This window comes from Anolis sagrei, chromosome 5 (assembly GCF_037176765.1).
Source record: "Anolis sagrei isolate rAnoSag1 chromosome 5, rAnoSag1.mat, whole genome shotgun sequence".
Lineage (NCBI taxonomy): Eukaryota > Metazoa > Chordata > Lepidosauria > Squamata > Dactyloidae > Anolis > Anolis sagrei.
In genome coordinates this window covers 54,035,905-54,053,922 of record NC_090025.1, presented here as the reverse complement: position 1 = coordinate 54,053,922, position 18,018 = coordinate 54,035,905, and positions in this window count along the sequence as shown.

Below are 18,018 nucleotides of genomic sequence, written 5' to 3'. Positions count from 1 at the left end.
TGTAGAAAAGTGAAAGCTGTTAGGACTGCAAAAACTGAACCCAATGGAAAAATGCAATCCAAATGCATCAAAAATTACTGTCCATTATTTTCTGTTCACTGTACCATGGTACAGCCTTGTTGTCTGGGGATAATTGGGATTGTAATCCAGTATGTCCAATACATCTGAGCAATGCTATATTGGGGAAAGACTATTCTGATGATTATATCACACTTTCTCTGTAACCTTGACAGCAATCTGGTGTAAGACCTATTCTGTGAAAGCTTGCTATTAAATGTTTTCATCTCCAAAGGGCCTCAAGATTAATAAGATTAATAAAAGAATACCACAGTAGAAATTTAAATTTCAAATGGGCTATGAGGGTCATTTTGTCCAATCTCCTACCATGCAGGAATACACCAAGAAGGCATTTATGAGAGATGGATATATCCTTTCCCTGGTAGTCTAGTTGACTCACAAACAACTGTTACTGTGAGGGAGTTATTCCTAATGTTTAGGTCAAATGTTTTATTCTTTTTATTTGAATTTATTTGTTTGAGCCATCAGCCTTTGGAGCAACAGGAACAATCTTGCTCCATCTTCTAAAGAACATCCCTTCAAATAATTAAAGATAGCTCTCATATCACCCTTCAGTCTTCTGTTCTCCAGGCTGTTCCTGATAGAGCTTGGTGTCCAGAAGGTTTAACATCTTAATCTTCTTCATCCAGACAAATTCCAGTTTGTCAACATCCTGCTTAAATTATAGCATCCATAATGGATACAGATTTCCAAGTGAATTTTTGCCAAAACTGCATTGCAGTTGTATGTACTTGATATTACATTTATACCAGGTGGGACTTCATGCTCCAAAGGGGCAAGAGGGCTATTGGTAGCAGTGCTGGTGGTAGGATATTCTATGTCAGATAGGCTTTTCCTGAGGAGTCAGACTAGAGGTAAATCTATACTACAAAAAATGGTGCAGATTGACACTATTTTAACTACCCTGGCTCAATAATATGGAATCCTAGTTTTGTGAGGCACTAGCACTCCTTGACAGAGAAGGCTCAATACCTTATGAAATTACAACTTACATAATTCTGTAGCATTTAACTATGGCAGTTAAACTGCAATAATTCTAGAGTGCATATGTACACAAAATAAACCCAAAAGCTACTGGGCAGTAGTAGTAGAGCGAGGTGATGTTGGTAGAGGATTACTCGGAGACAATAGCAGCAAAAAGAAAAATTTGTGAGTACATAACTGTTTTAAAAGATACATCAATGGATCCTGGAGAAAATCAAATCAAGCCTGAATTCTCTCTAAAAGCCAAGATGGCAAAACTAAGACAGTTGTTTGGACATAACACAAGGACAGAACTCACTTGGAAAAGCTGTAATTGAATAATAGATTCATAAAATTGGAAAATACCACAAGGGTCATCGTGTCCAACTTCCTGCCATGCTGAAACTCCTGACAGATGGCCATCCAGCTTCTGCTTAAAAACCTCTAGGACTTTTTGGGGTGTGCATTTGTGTAGTTACCAGCGAAAGGGAACATTAGAAAGAACTTTCCATCTGAACATTAGGAAGAACTTTCTGACTGTGAGAGCCGTTCAGCAGTGGAACTCTCTACCACGGAGTGTGGTAGAGGCTCCTTCTTTAGAAGCTTTTAAACAGAGGCTGCATAGGCATCTGTCAGGGGTGCTTTGAATGCGATTTTCCTGCTTCTTGGAAGGGGGTTGGACTGGATAGCCCACGAGGTCTCTTCCAAATCTATGATTCTACTATTCTCAGCCTCCTTTCCTCATATCTGAGCTGTTCCTCATTAAACTTGGCTTCCAAACTTCTGATCACTTTGGTTGCTCTCCTCTACACACATTCTACCTTGTTCATACCCCTCTTGAATTGTGATACCCAGAATTGGACACAGTATTCCAAGTGAAGTCTGATCAAAGCAGAATAGAACGGGACTGTGACATTTCTCAGTCTAGACACTATGCCCCTCTATTGATGCAGATAGAAAGGCATTGGTTTTATTTCAGTTGCTGCATCAGATTACTGACTCATGTTCAGGGTTGTTGCTGTTGTTTAAAGAAACCTTTGTTCTTAATTACTGTAGTATTCTAGGTTTTTTTTTTTTTTAAAAAAAAAAACATAATTGAGTGAAACAATAAGTTTTGTGTTTCATGTGGTTTTCTTTGCAGCAGCATCCTGTTCCTTTTGATGAAAACTGATGATGAGTGTTCACCACCTACACGAGAAGACACTCCATTATCTAGAGAGGATGTAAGTTCCATGTTCATATTTTAAATATATGGAAGAAAGGCTGTAGCTTTATTCAGATCATTTGCTTTCTAAAGCTTTGTGAGGAGCAATAAGGCCCCATCATTATATTTTTTCCTGCTTCATGTGAGATTGTCTTCAATAATGCATGTTAAGCTTTTCCGTGCTACACAATTATAGCGTGAGAAGTGCAGTGACCATTTCACACTTCACGGTTATAGCACTATGATTCCACTTTATCTGCCATAGTTCCATCCTATGGAATCCTGGGGTGGCAATTTAGGCCTCATCTACACTATTATAAAATCCAGTTTTTGAATGCAGATTGCCTACTCTGGGCCTGGCTAGTAGCACAACTGGTTAATCGGCTGCAATAAATCACTGCTGACTGAAGGTGGCAAGTTCGAAGTCCGAGTCAAGTCGGGGTTGAATGCCCGACTGTTAATAGTTGTTAATAGCTGTGAGCTTTGAGTAGAGAAATTAGGGACCGCTTAAAGTAGGAAGGCTAATTTATGACACCATAAAAATGCCAGAGAGCAAGGAGGAAATACTACTATCAAAAAGGCTCGACATCATAGTGGACGAAGCAGCAGCTCCCCCTGTGGCCGAATCGAGCAACCTCCAGGAGCCAAAGTGGAAGAACTGCTGAATGGCCTCTATCTGTTTGTATGTATTGTATGTCAAAAACGGCATTGAATGATTGCCGTGTATATGTACTTTGTGATCCTCCCTGAGTCCCCTTCGGGGTGAGAAGGGCGGAATATAAATACTGTAAATAACTAAATAAATAAATAAATAAACAAAATATTTTGAATTCAATTATATGGAAGTGTAAATTCATGCCATCCAATTTAACGGAGATATTTTGCATTCAGATACTGGATTATGTGGCAGATAGTGCCTTAGGATTATGTGGCAGATAGTGCCTAATGAAATAATCAATCCCAGGGTTCCATAAGAAGTTACTATAATATTTTATCTGGAATCATAGTGCTATAGCTGTGTATTGTGAAATGGGCTTGGAACTGACTTTTGGTGTTACTTCAGGTATTGGAGGAGATTGGAATATTTCAGGTTGGAATATTTTCAGAAATTTTTGACTCAGTAGATTTCAATGTATTGTCAAAGGCTTTCATGACCAGAATAACTGGATTGTTATAAGTTTTCCAGGCTGTATGGCCATGTTCCAGAAGCATTCTCTCCTGACGTTTTGCCTACATCTGTGGCAGGCAGTCTCAGAGGTTGTGAGGTCTGTTGGCAACTAGGAAAATAAGGTTTATATATCTGTGAAATGCAGCCTGAAAAACTTACAACTCCTCAGTAGATTTCATTTTTTATCAACAGCAAATCAACACTTGTGAATGTGGACTTTATCAACAGCCAGTCAACACTGCTGAAAAAGGAACTGATAACAAAAATGATGTGTCATGGGTGGACAGTCTTTCTCCACTGAAAAATAAGTTAATGTCTGTTGACCATATGGGTCTGTTAAATTTCTCTAACCTGTTATTTTTGGTGACACCCTTTTTCTGGTTAATTTTCTAAGGCAGCAGAAATAAAACACTTGTAAATATTCTAGTACAGTAATGAGCATCTTTGACATCTCTTTCTGGGAACCCATCAACATGTTTATATGTTGCTATGTTTTCTATGATCACATTGCTCAAAGCATACTGAATTTAGCTTCTCTTTTCTCTTTTTTTCCTATAAGAGGCTGCTCTCTGGCTATGATCTCTAGAATATTGTACGGCTCTAGTTTTGTGTCTCTACTTTACGTCAAGGATCGCGGCAAAAGGAATGCAATAGGTTATGAAGGAGCCAGTCAGAATGGTAAAGACCAAGGGATACTTGTAATAATAGTCTCATAACAGTCCATTGCAAAAATTTAAAAAGCAGTCTTATGACACCGTAAAGATTAACCAGTTTGTTTAATCATAAACCTTCAGGGACTACATTCCACTTTGCAATAAAGTACAAGGCCTTGTATTGAGACACAATACTTTATTTCTAAAAGTTGTGTGTGTATGTATGTGTTTCGGTCTGTTGGAAATAGCAACCTTCCAAGCCTTCACTATTTGTTTGTTAATGTATATATTTGCTAACCTCTATTGCATGTATATATTAACTGACTCCTTTAGTGTGGGAGGGGCTACAGACATGTGATTGTACATTCACACTCAAAACTCCATTTTGTCATCAGTATGATTTTGGACTTTAATGCTATCAATTCGCTTTAGATATCAGTGGAGGTCAACGCAGTATAATTATATATATGCCCCCCTTCCCAAGTAGTGTATTCAAAACTTATAACTGGAAAATCATAAGGGCATTTTACCCCTTCTTTTTAAATAATGTTTGGTTTTGCAAGAACAGATTCATTGTTATTGGAGCGAGCAGAGTAGGAACACTGTGAGTCATTTTGCATGCATGTGTGCATACAGACAGAGAGCCTGAATGGAGGGTGCATCAGCATGATTGCAAAAACGCTGTTTGTCATTTTATTATCACAATCCCTGATTCATAAGAGGGCATGCCTGACATTTCTAAAACTGGAACTATTTACTTTTTGAATCACAGCTCCCAGAACCCCCTTAGTTATTGACAGTTGCCATGTTTGGCAATGAATTCTGGGTGTAAAGGACCCAAAAGTAAAAATTCCAATAATTTATATGTTGGGTTGCTGTGAGTTTTCCGGCCTGTATGGCCATGTTCCAGAAGCATTCTCTCCTGACATTTTTCGGCCTGTATGGCCATGTGCCAGAAGCATTCTCCTGACGTTTTCCAAACTGTATGGCCATGTTCCAGAAGTATTCTTTCCTGACGTTTTCTGGCCTGTATGGCCAAGTTCCAGAAGCATTCTCTCCTGACATTTTCCGGGCTGTATGGCCATGTTCCAGAAGCATTCTCCCCTGACGTTTTCCGAGCTGTATGGCCATGTTCCAGAAGCATTCTCCTGATGTTTTCCGAGCTGTATAGCCATCTTCCAAAAGCATTCTCCCCTGACGTTTTCCAGGCTGTATGTCCATGTTCCAAAAGCATTCTCTCCTGACTTTTCCAGCCTGTATGGCCAAGCTCCAGAAACATTCTCCCCTGAAGTTTTCCAAGTTGTTTGGCCATGTTCCAAAAGCATTCTCCCCTGACATTTTCTGAGTTGTATGGCCATGTTCCAGTTGCATTCTCTCCTGACATTTTCCTATCTGTATGGCCATGTTCCAAAAGCATTCTCTCCTGGCATCAGGAGAGAATGCTTGTGGAACATGGCCATACAGCCTGGAAAACTCACAGCAACCCAGTGATTCTGGCCATGAAAGCTTTCAACAATACATTTACATACTGCTATTCTGCTGGCTGATTGCATATTTCTGCCAGAAAAGCCACAACTCTGCCTCCCTCCTTTAGCATTGTATGTATATATGTGTAGGGCGGTTTCCTAAGTATCCAAAGGCTTTGTATTTCAGTTCTTTAGAAAAGCTCTGCCAATCCAGTGTTTAAAATCTGTCCATAATAGCATCCATATGCACTTTCAATGCAAGAAAGAAATGGCAAGACAGCTTGCCTGTGATAAACTCTCTCTCTCTCTTTCTCCCTACTGTTTGGCATGTAGCCAATTGTAATAGATGGCGGGAGGGCTGCAATGGGCTCTGAAAGAAAGAATGTGCATGTTAAGCAGAGGACAGCTTTTGTGAGTGGTGAGAAAAATAAGGGCAACATTCTCTTCTGCCAAAGAACTCAATAGTAAATACAGAAGACAAGCAAGAGAAGAAAAGGAATTGTCAGCAGCCTCTGAGTGGCCACCCATATGTTTAAAGGCGCTCATAATGTGCATAGACTATCAACACTCTTCTCAATGCAAATGGGCATTATTCATAAACCCCATTCCATATAAAAAGTAACAGCAGTTTACTGTGAGTATAATTAAAAACATGATTTTAAAAAATCTAGGCTATATTTTTCATTAACGAAGACCCCATATATCAGTTAAATTTGGGCTCATTTAAAATCCAGTGAGTATTGCTCAGGTAGGATTCGTTTCAAACAACTTTCCTGACAATCATAGCAGGTGTTCATGTGCTCCACCAGGGAGGAAATTCAACGTAACAGGCTAAAACATTAAAGGCCACATTTCTCGCTATTTAGTGAAATGGGAGCAGAACATGGTGTAGTTCTTACAGTGCTGGAGGGCTCAACTACATAACTGTGTGAAATCAGGTATTTCTTTCTCTTTCTCTCTCCTATTTTTTTCCTAACCTACATTACAAGGTGTAATAATAAAATGTGCACTTGTGTCTGTGAGACTGGGGATGTACATATAAGGACAGAGAAGACTGTTGCAATAATGTCTGTATGTATGTAGTATGTATGTAGTATATTCAGCTTATTGCATAAGCCTTGAGCAGAAGATACTACACACATTATTGTGGTCTCTTCCAACTCTAGGAATGTATGATTCTATTATTATTTTATTGATTTATTTTACTATATTTATATCCTGCCCTTCTCAACCCCGAAGGGGACTGTGAGCGGCCTTACAATCGGCAGCAATTTGATGCCATCAACAGACAATAGAAAACAGACATGTAAGTTAAAGCAAAATTAAAAACAATAAAACATTAAACACAATTTTAAAATCACATAATCTCAGGACATAGTCAAAGGCTGTTCTGGTTGTTATTGCACATAAGTCTACTTCCCCCCTGTGACTGGAATCGAGCAAAACCTCCAGGATGCCGAAGTTGGACAAAAAGTCAACATATACCTCTACCTGTTGTCTGTCCTGTCTGTTTAACAGCATTAAATGTTTGCCATGTATGTGTTCTGTGATCCGCCCTGAGTCCTCTTCAAGGTGAGAAGGGCAGAATGTAAATGCTGTAAAAAAATGCTTTACTTATTTCACAGCTCTATTGGTCAGAAGCTTGGTCCCAGAGCCATGTTTTTACTTGATTCTGAAGGTCAGGAGAGAGAGGGCTGACCTGATTTCTCTGAGTTTTGCTCCTTGTAGGATTCTGGGGGTTACTTTCTAAAGAGGTAATATTCCCAAGCTCTGCTCCAGATATATAAAACTTTGCAAAGCCTCAATGGGGAGAGACAGCTCAAAAAGCCTCACATCACCCCTTCCACATAGCTGTATAAAATCCACACTGAACTGTATTATATGGCAGTGTGGACTCAGAGAATCCAGTTCAAAGCAGATATTGTGGATTATCTGCCTTGATATTCTGGGTTATGTGGCTGTGTGGAAGGGTCCCTAGTCAATATGGTGAGAAAGAACTCCAGCACGTAAGCAAAAAATATGGACTGATCAGGCTGATTTAGTATTTAGTCTGCATTGAAAATATAAAATTCCATGAGGCAAATTCTGTCCCAAGAAAACTAGACCTGTGTAATGAGCATAAATTGTTCATACTGAGCGATTGTCATAATTTTGTTTCTTTATATATTTTTTTCTAGAATGTTCATGATTTCCCATAATTTATTTTGTTTACATTCGTCATGGGAAAGAGACAATGAGGCACATAGGATATTTCAAGGAAGAGAAATTTGATTCAGGCCCTTCCTTCGCTGCTGAAATATCAGTATGTGTTGCTCATAAAAAGTCAAACATATCTTTGTAGCTTGTAAAACTACATAAGACTTATATAATTTCCAGTTTTCAGTTATGTTTGAGCAATGACATCCCCTTTGTAATCCTCTTGGGGGCAAGGCAGGTCCCACAGGATCTTAGGTTTCCCGGTAAGATCGTGTCCCTGTCAGGCATTCAAAATGAACAAATGAAAGGATGGAGCTTCAGATTTTTGCAGACATGAACTTGAAGGTTGTTTCTACATGCATCCAATCCGAGCTCCTTAGGACTCTCTGTATAACTGAGATGAACAACAGCACTTGTGGCTTTGAGGTTGGAGAAAGGTTAAAGGACATTTAACTTCAGGCATCATATCCACAAGTCTTGTAACTAAATTTAACCCCCATTATTCTGACTAAACAGAACAAACTGCATGCTTCCAGGTGTTACTGTAGCCCAGCTCCCATCAGCTGTAGTCATGATGTCTAATAATGAGGAATATGAGAGTTTTTCACTTCTTCGGAGGAGAGCAATGACCAATCTCGATAAAATATTGAAGAGCAGAGACATCACACTGGCAATGAAGATCCACATGGTATTCCCCGTAGTAACCTACGGATGCGAGAGCTGCACCATAAGGAAGGCTGAGCGAAGGAAGATAGGCACGTTTGAACTGTGGTATTGGAGGAAAATCCGTGAAAAGATCAAAAAAGTCCATACTCAAGGAAATAATGTCTGACTGCTCATTGGAGGGAAGGATAGTAGAGGCAAAGATGAAGTACTTTGGCCACATAATGAGAAGACAGGAAAGCTTGGAGAAAAAAAAATATGCTGTGGAAAAAGGAAGGAAAAAGGAAGAGGGACCGACTAAGAGCAAAATGGATGGATGTTATCCTTGAAGTGACTGGCTTGACCTTGAAGGAGCTGGAGGTGGCGACGGATGACAGGAAGCTCTGGCGCGGGCTGGTCCATGAGGTCATGCAGAGTGGGAAATGACTGAATGAATAAACAACAACAACAAAAAAAAAGGAGCTGTATTCCAACATCTAAAGGGCTACACAAAATGACATTTGGATTCAGTCCACAAACCTTTGGCATGTGCCCTAACTGGACATCTAACTGGACATGAGATGTTATTATCTCTCATAATAAATTAAATAAAAAATGATTTCTTGCCCAATCATTTCCTCCAGATGTGCCATGGGAAGATACTCTCTAGCCATGTCTAATGATAGAGCCAGCTCTGATTGAGGACATATGCAATGCCACTTCCACTCTTTTTCATATTCATTTTGACTTCCCGAAGACAGATTTGTATAACAGAGTTGTGACCAGAGCTTTTGCCAAAAGTGACAAATTAGATATCCCTTCATACATTCACCCATTCCTTTTGTAATGAGAAGCTATACAACTTAGATATATAGACTGCACAGAAACAACATAGATTTTTTTGTGTGTCAGGAGCAACTTGAGAAACTGCAAGTTGCTTCTGTTGTGAGAGAATTGGCTGTCTGCAAGGACATTTTCTAGGGGATAGCTGGATGTGTTACCATCCTGTGGGAGGCTTCTCTCATGTCCCTGCATGGGAAGCTGGAGCTAACAGATGGGAGCTCACCCCACTCCCAAGATTCAAACCGCCAACCTTTTTGTCAACAGTCCTGCTGGCACAAGGTTTTAACCCATTGTGCCACCAGAGGCTCCAACACCATAGATTAAAAGAAAGCTATGTGTTTGTTCAATAGGGTGAATGGCATAACACTTGTTAGATAAGAAAAGTGTATGGTGACTGCAGAAAGAAATACTTGAGAGGTGGGAAGATTGCCTTTCAACATACAGAGTTCAAGATGATTAAGATGCATTATGATTTTTTTGAAGAGACAGTCAAAGTAATGCGATTGGAATGAGAAGGCAGTTTAAGGAAAAAGGATGGAACAGTGTGGCATCAAGGTACACACTTTTGGAAAATGGCATTCATAACCATTTGGAGATCATAACCTTTTGGAAAAGAATGATCTTTCAGAGAAGAACCAAAAACACGTTGGAGTCGAATTTTCTCAAGTCATACACAACCAGATGTAATTATGCAAGGCAATTTGGCTTTCAGTTGTTAGACTGATAACCTGTTGTTTCTGATCTGTTAGGAAACAGAGAATATGCCAGTCTACAAAACAGAAGTGCTTCATTAGTGTTTTTCAGTTGCCCAAAAATACATCTACTCTCACATAAAACAACTTGTTTTACATTATGCAGTCAAAAGACAAAAATGAAGTTGACTTTCTGTAAAAATAATATATTTAGTTTACTCACAACTTCATGTGTTCAGGTACACAACTTATCCGTCCAGTTACAGTAGAGATAATTCTCTGTGTGCAGAGGGAACAGGACATCTCTCTTACAACAACAGGTAAGTATTGGTCTGTGCACTCTCAAAGTCTAATGGAGTCTAAAGTCTAAAATGGAGTCTGGGGTCTGAGCAGTCTCAGAGTCTGATCATGTGGTCTGCAGCCCCTCCCACAACTTCTTCAGGAAAACATAGAGCAAAGGAAATAAAGCTACATACCAGAACATACATGCAATAAGTAAGCAACAGGATTATATACAAACAAATTACTAGAGGAGACTTGTAGAAGGTTGTAATTTCCAGCACAATATTAGGATTGCCAAAAAAAAAGGGAAGTCCTTTATTCGATGCTTAGGAAGCTTGCCTATTATTAGGAATGGTATGTGTACCTTATTATAAGGAAAGCTCTTTATTTGAGGGTTGGAAACCTTTACTCTATTTTTCTAAACTGAACAGAATACCTATATTTTGGGATGTAGGCCCTTAATAAAGACAGAAATGTGTACATCATTTAATTTATCAATGTGGACAATATGATAACTTTAGAAAAATTAGAGACTGGCTAAGATAAGTGAAGTCAATACTTTCATTTGGCATATTTCAACTGTCCCTTAATGCTATTTTGAAAACTTGGCAACACCAAGTGTTACTGAAACTAACTCACAGACAGTGAGTAGTGAAGAGCCAAGAACAAGTCCCTGAGTGATCATATGAGCGAAAGGGAAAGCAGAAGAGCTCCCAGTTATGTAACATTGAAAGACTGATTACAGAAATAAGTGGAGAACTAGCTATGGAAAAATACCAATGGTAGGAGGAGAACCAACTAAGGAATGGATCTCAGAAACCTAAGGCAATCATGCTCTGAAGAAAGATCAAAATCCCCCAATGCATCCCTGGGAAATTCACAGTAGACTTGCAAAGGCTTGTGAGTTCCAGTTTTACAACATCGACAACGTAGAGTAGCCAAGAGAGGTATTGGAAACATACTACTGGACACATGGATCTGCTTAGAGCTCAAGTTCTTCAATGCAAAATGTATATTCTACTGCAACTGACACATGGTAGAAATTGGGTACTGTTGCAAAAGCAAAACACTCTACATCCAAACACACCTGAGGTCTGCCACCCCATGACCTAATATTTAAAGACAACTAGTAAGTGCTGGAAGAATGCAGTTCAACATCATCTGGAGGGGTCCAAAATAACATTTTTCCAGATGTTGTGCTGCAATTCCTTGTCTTTGAGTGTATCCACACTGTAGAAATAATGCTGTTTGGTACCCCTTTAACTGCCATGTCTCAATGCCATGGAATCCTGGAAGTTGTAGTTTGGGGAGGCATCAGCATATAAAGACCTTGTAAAAATACAACTACATTCAACCATGGCTGTTAAAGTGGTGTTAAGCGGTATTATTTTCTACAGTATAGATGCATCTTTAGCAAGAGCAATACTGAGGAATGCTGGGAGTTGCAATTCAACATAACTTGGAGGGCTGCAAAACAGCCACCCAGGTCTATGGAGACAATGAAGGGGAGTAGAAAGAATTGCAAAAACCATTATCTTGAGTAGTAGAAAGTTGATCCTTTCTTTGGAAAACACTGACCTGCGAAAATGTCAAACCCAGTAGTTTCCATTTTTTTGTTTTTCGGATGTTCCCATAATCCCTAAGGAATTCGTAACCATGAGTGGGATTTCTCGGAGGTGAGATCAAAAACATCTACTGGACAAAGGATTGAGGAGTTCTGACATAATTTACACTATTATCAAGGAAAGTCATGCTGCACCCTCTACCCTCCTCAAATCAAAATTACTGGTTTTCTTCATCTTAATATGGTTTCACAGTTTTCAACTGGCACCTGTTGGCTAAAATGTTGTTAAGCAGGGAGTCTTATGCCTAATTCTAACTACGAGGGTTATCCGGAAAGTAAGATTACAAGGCATGTAGCTCTTGTGGGGAATTTTCTCGGGGGGAAGTTGGTATCACTGCTGTGAAGTGGGAAGCCAGCGGAAGCAAACGGGCAGTGCCAGTCATCAGTAGCTCATTGACTGACATTGTGGTGAAGGTTAGAGAAGAACGCCCCCATTCTGTTTCCCTCCAAATCCGAAGTTTGTGCTGTAATACACCACTTAAAGGGCATGAACGCTGCTGCGATTCATCGCAAAATTGTTTCAGTTTATCAAGACAGCATGTGACAAAATTGGTATGGAATATATTGTGAGTCCATGAAGTACCTTTGCAGAACCATCCAAAACAAATATCGTGGGATGCTGACAGTGGGAGTCTGTCTTCTTCATGACAATATGCGTCTACACACCGCTCATGCAACACAAGAGTTGTTGACTTCATTTGGTTGGGATATTTTAAGCCACCCATCTCACAGCCCTCATCTCGCACCAGTGACTATTATCTGTTCACTAAATTGAAGGAACACTTTGGTGGAAAACACTTTTCTGACGATGATGAGGTGAAAATTGAAGTGACAAATTGGCTGGAAAAGGTGGAGGAAAACTTCTATGACACAGGCATCGTTCCATGGATGACAAAATGTATTGAACTGAATGGTGATTATATGGAAAAAATAATGTAATACCTATGCTACAATCCATGAAAGTTTTATTAAAATATATTCATTCTTTGTATTTTTTTAAAAAATCTTGTAACCTGATTTTTCAGATAACCCTCTTAGAAACACTTGGAATGCCTGAAGAAAATACAACGAATCTTCCCCTGAAAATAGGATTACTAATTATGACGCAGTCATGACCATGTACCTTCCATCCAGTGATACATTGGTTAACTCTGCTTCACCACACACTCAGTTCAATTTGAATAATATTATCAGACACACAAGAGAAATAGACAAACCTCAGATTGTACTTCAGTGCTGTTTAATTACCGCAATTTCAAGAACAAAGCAATTAACTGAAAGACACCAAGGGGAATAAAGCAGAAAGATGATAATTATTCGGATGGGAATCATTCATGGGCAGAAATAATATATTTTGGAAGAAGATAAATTCTTGCTCACCAGCAGAGATAGTATAAGCTTACTGTTTATATAGTCCTTTAGTAATCAACTAAATGTTCTTCAATTCATTTTCATCCAGCCATGAAACATTTTACAACCATATTTATTTTAGGATGTATTTGGTACATGATTTTTGGCAATCACTATTCCCGACTGGCAAGGATGGAACCACCAACTTTGTCTGTTCCTCCTGATTAAAGTGGAATATTTAAAAAAGAGATCAACATATGAAGTTTTTTATGACATGATAAACATCTGTTGATGTCTACTAATTGGACTACTGTTCAAAAGATATCTGCAAAAATTGTCTTCAGAGGCACTTTTCTTGCATACAGTTTAGAAAAGTCCTCCAGATCACACGCTCTAGTGCTACTATATTTCAACCAGTAATCAGAAATATCATTTAAAAGTGCACTGACCAAGGAAAAATATTTTGATCCTCCAGATTTCCTAATTAAATACATCCTGTCTTTTTCTTATGAGTTGGCTATTCTCCTATACCACACAACGAACTTGAATCTCCATGTCCTAAACCCTATCCAACTCTCCATCACATTGGTTTACTTCTAATCCAACTTTACCTCTATATTTTGGTTCAGAAATACAATTGGCCCACCATAACCACAGGTCCAACCAACCACAGCTCAAAAATATTTCAGGGGAAAGCTCTCACAATTAAACTTTGATTTTGCCACATGCTATGCTAATACATAGGCATAACCTGCTGGAACATCATTTAAATATGTTAAGTTATATAATGAGACTTGAGCATTTTCTATTTTTAGTGTCCATGCGAGGGAATCCTAGAACCAAACTCCAGTGGATACCAACGGACCACTAGTCCTGATCGATGTGGTATTAAATGTGTACTATGCATAGGTGGCGCAGTGGGTTAAAGCACTGAGCTGCTGAGCTTGTAGATCGAAAGGTCGCAAGTTCGATTCCGGGGAGCGGCATGAGCTTCCGCTGTCAGCCCTAGCTTCTGCCAACCTAGCAGTTCGAAAACATGCAAATGTGAGTAGATCAATAGGTACCGCTCCGGCGGGAAGGTAACAGCGCTCCATGCAGTCATGCCGGCCACATGACCTTGGAGGTGTCTACGGACAATGCGGGCTCTTCGGCTTAGAAATGGAGATGAGCACCACACCCCAGAGTCAGACATGACTGGACTTAATGTCAGGGGACTACCTTTACCTATGCATAGGTGCTTTTGCATCGTTTCATAGAATCATACTAGGTAGAAGAGACTTTGTTGGTAATCTAGTCCAACCCATTGTCAAGAAGCAGGAAAATCGTATTCAAAGCAGCCCTGACAGATGACCATCCAGCCTCTGCTTAAAAGCCTCCATAGAAGGATCCTCCACCACACTCCGGGGCACAGAGTTCCCTGCTGAACAGCTCTCACAATTAGGAAGTTCTTCCTAATGTTCAGGTGGATTTTTTTTCCTATTATTTGAAGCCATTGTTCTAATGCATCCTATGCTACAGGGCAGTGGAAAACAAGCCTGCTCCCTCCTCCTTATGCTGTCATGTCTCCTCTCAGCCTTCTCTTCTAGAAGCTTAACATGCCCAGCTCTTTAAGCCACTTCTCATAGGGCTTGTTCTCCAGACTCTTTATCATTTTAATCGCCCTCCTCTGGACACAGTCCAGCTTGACAACATCTCCCTTAAATTGCGGTGTCCAGAATTGACGGGTAGCATGACTTCCTTGGATTTAGACACTATGCTCCTATTTATGCAGGCCAAAATCCCATTGGCTTTTAAAGCTACCGCAACACATTGTTGGCTCATGTTTAACTTGTTGTCCATGAGGACATCATTCCTGCTTCTCTTGAATCACTAACAATTCCTTCAACAAGGTATTCTGGTCCTTTGAGTAACATTTTCAGGAGTATGATATGTCTGTTACGAGAAAAATGAAAAGTATGGCAGCCTACTACCATCAGCCCACTTGTATGTGACTATAGTTGAGTTCAGCCCTACTTCTTATATGTAGCAAAGGTTTGAACCTTAGAAAGAGTTAAAATTGGCACATTCACGGTTTATGATAGTCCGCAGTACACATCAGGGAGAACCAGTATAGTATAACAATATGACTGTTGGACCAGGTCTCTGGGAGATCAGAGTTGATTAAGCATTACAAAAAGGATAGAAAGAAAAAAGAAAACCGAGATACAGTATAACAAAAAAGTAAAAGGGGAAAAGTGACTTTTGATTTTTCATTCATTTGCTCCATATTGTTCATTCACTTGTAAGGTAAAGTTTTCCCCGGACCTTAAGTCCTGTTGTGTCCGACTCTGGGGTTTGGTGGTCATCTCCATTTCTAAGCCAAAGAGTCAGTGTTGTCCGTAGACACCTCCAAGGTCATGTGGCTGGCATGACTGCATGGAGTGCCATTACCTTCCCACCGGAGCGGTACCTATTGATCTACTTTTGCATGTTTTCGAACTGCTAGATTGGTAGAAGCAGGGACTGACAGCGGAAGCTCACCCCACTCCTCGGATTTGAACCTGCGACCTTTCGGTCAACAAGCTCAGCAGTTCTGCGGTTTAACCCACTGTGCCACCAGGGGCTCCTTCCAATTGTATATTCTTTCTAATCATCAAAACCAAATGTTACCAAGCCATTTTAGTTTTTTCACAAAATGTCTATAAAGGGTTTCCAGTCTTTGAGGAATGTCATTGATGATCCTGCTCTCATGAAACTAGAAAAAAAAATGTCTATTTCTTTTCAGTCCCAACAATGACTCCTTTGTAGTGGGTAATGTTGCATTCTTCCATTTTTGTGATACAACAGTTTTCCTGCCGTGGTCATATATTGAAACAATCTTCCATGACTCTTTTTCAGCTAACTACACATCTGTTCCAGAACAAGAAAAAAACTCTAGTCCTCTAAATCCATTGTATGATCGAAAGTAACCTTCTTTTCTTCCAAAACTGAAATTGATTGCTTGCTTACTTTCAACTTGGGGTGGGGGTTCGGGGGAGAACAAGCATGGCCCTGTGGCAGTGGTTCTGAACCTGTGGGTCTCCAGATGTTTTGGCCTTCAACTCCCAGAAATCCTAACAGCTAGTAAACTGGCTGGGATTTCTGGGAGTTGTAGGCCAGAACACCTGGGGACCCACAGGTTGAGAACCACTACCCTATGGAAACCAGGAGGATTACTAATAGGGAACTTAGGCACCCTGGAACTCCACAACTTACTTGGAAGAGGCCACATATTCCCCTTATCTAAGGAATGTATAAAATGTCATCTAAGGAATATTTACTTTTGGAATAATGTATACTGAAATAAGTCATGCATGGTAAAGTTTGTTAATTGTTGGGATGTATAAAATAAATGTATCATAAAAACACTTGTAACAGACCACATGGGCCATCCAGTCCAACCCCCTGCCATGCAGGAAAGCACAATCAAAGCACTCCTGACAGATGGCCATCCAGCCTGTTTCAAAACCTCCAAAAAAAGGAGCTGCTACCACACTCAGAGGCAAAGAATTCAACTGCTAAGCAGCTCTTACACTCAGGTAGTTCAAGTGGAATCTCCTTTCCTGTAATTTGAACCTGTTGTTCTGAATTCTAGTCTCCAGGGCAGCAGAAAACAAGTCTGCTTCCTCTTCCTTATGGCATCCTTTCAAATATTTAAACATTGCTATCAAGTCTACTCTCAACTTTCTGTTCTGCAGGCTAAATATACCCAGCTCTTTAAGCCACGCCTCATAGGGCATGGTTTCTAGACCTTAACTTTCTTAAGGTGTTTAAGGCATCAGTTATTAGTAGACTGTTTTTTTCCCCTTTCGTGGCAAAGTTTTTTATAACTAAATACAATGAAGTCATCTCATGTGGTTTGACCACACAAAACCATACTTTGTAAGGAATCAAACATACACAAACAAGATTGAAAGAGGGGGGGGAATGAAAAGACCAAAAGAATGTTGACAAGATGAAATGAGCTAAACACCTTGCCTCAGAGAGTTACATCACATAAAAGTTACTTGTAAATGGAGAGGAAACATTCCAGGAGGCCTTGAACAGCAGGAGGGAATCTGTCACTCTCCAGATGTCAAATCCTGTTGCTCATGATTATTGAGCAGGCTGACTGAGGCTGGTAGAATTGGAATATGTGGAGGAATAAAGGTCTAATTGTCCTATGGGTAGCTGACTAAAGAAAGGGCTGATTTAATTATCTTAAGAGAGAGTGCCACAGTTGAGATTTTCTCAGAGAGATCCCCCCCCCCCATAGCCAACGGGGTTTAAAATCATATGAAGTTATAACAAGACTATGTGTATCTGTGTGTTCAAGTCACTTGTTGACTTATGGTGAGTCCATGAATTTCATATGGTTTTAATGTATTCTCGAAGATTTTCATGGCTGGAATCACTGGGTTGTTGTAGGTTTTTCGAGCTGTATGGCCAAGTTCTAAAAGCATTCTCTCCTGACATTTCATCTGCACCAATGGCAGGCATCCTCAGAGGTTGTGAGGCCTGTAGGAAAATTGGGTTTATATAAGTCCAGGGTGGGAGAAAGAACTCTTGTCTGTTGGAGCCAGGTGTGGATGTTTCAATGGCTACCTTGATTAACATTTGATTGCCTGACTTTAGTTGTGGCTTCTTACTGCCTGCAGGAATCCTTTGTTGAGAGGTGATTAAACCCAATTTTCCTAGTTTCCAACAGACCTCACAACCTCTGAGAATGCCTGCCATAGATGCAGGTGAAACATCAGGAAAGAATGCTTCTAGAACTTGGCCATGCAGCCCAAAAAACCTACAACAACCTCATAAAGTTTTCTTCAACAAGGAATAGTCTAAGGTTGTTTGCTGATTCCT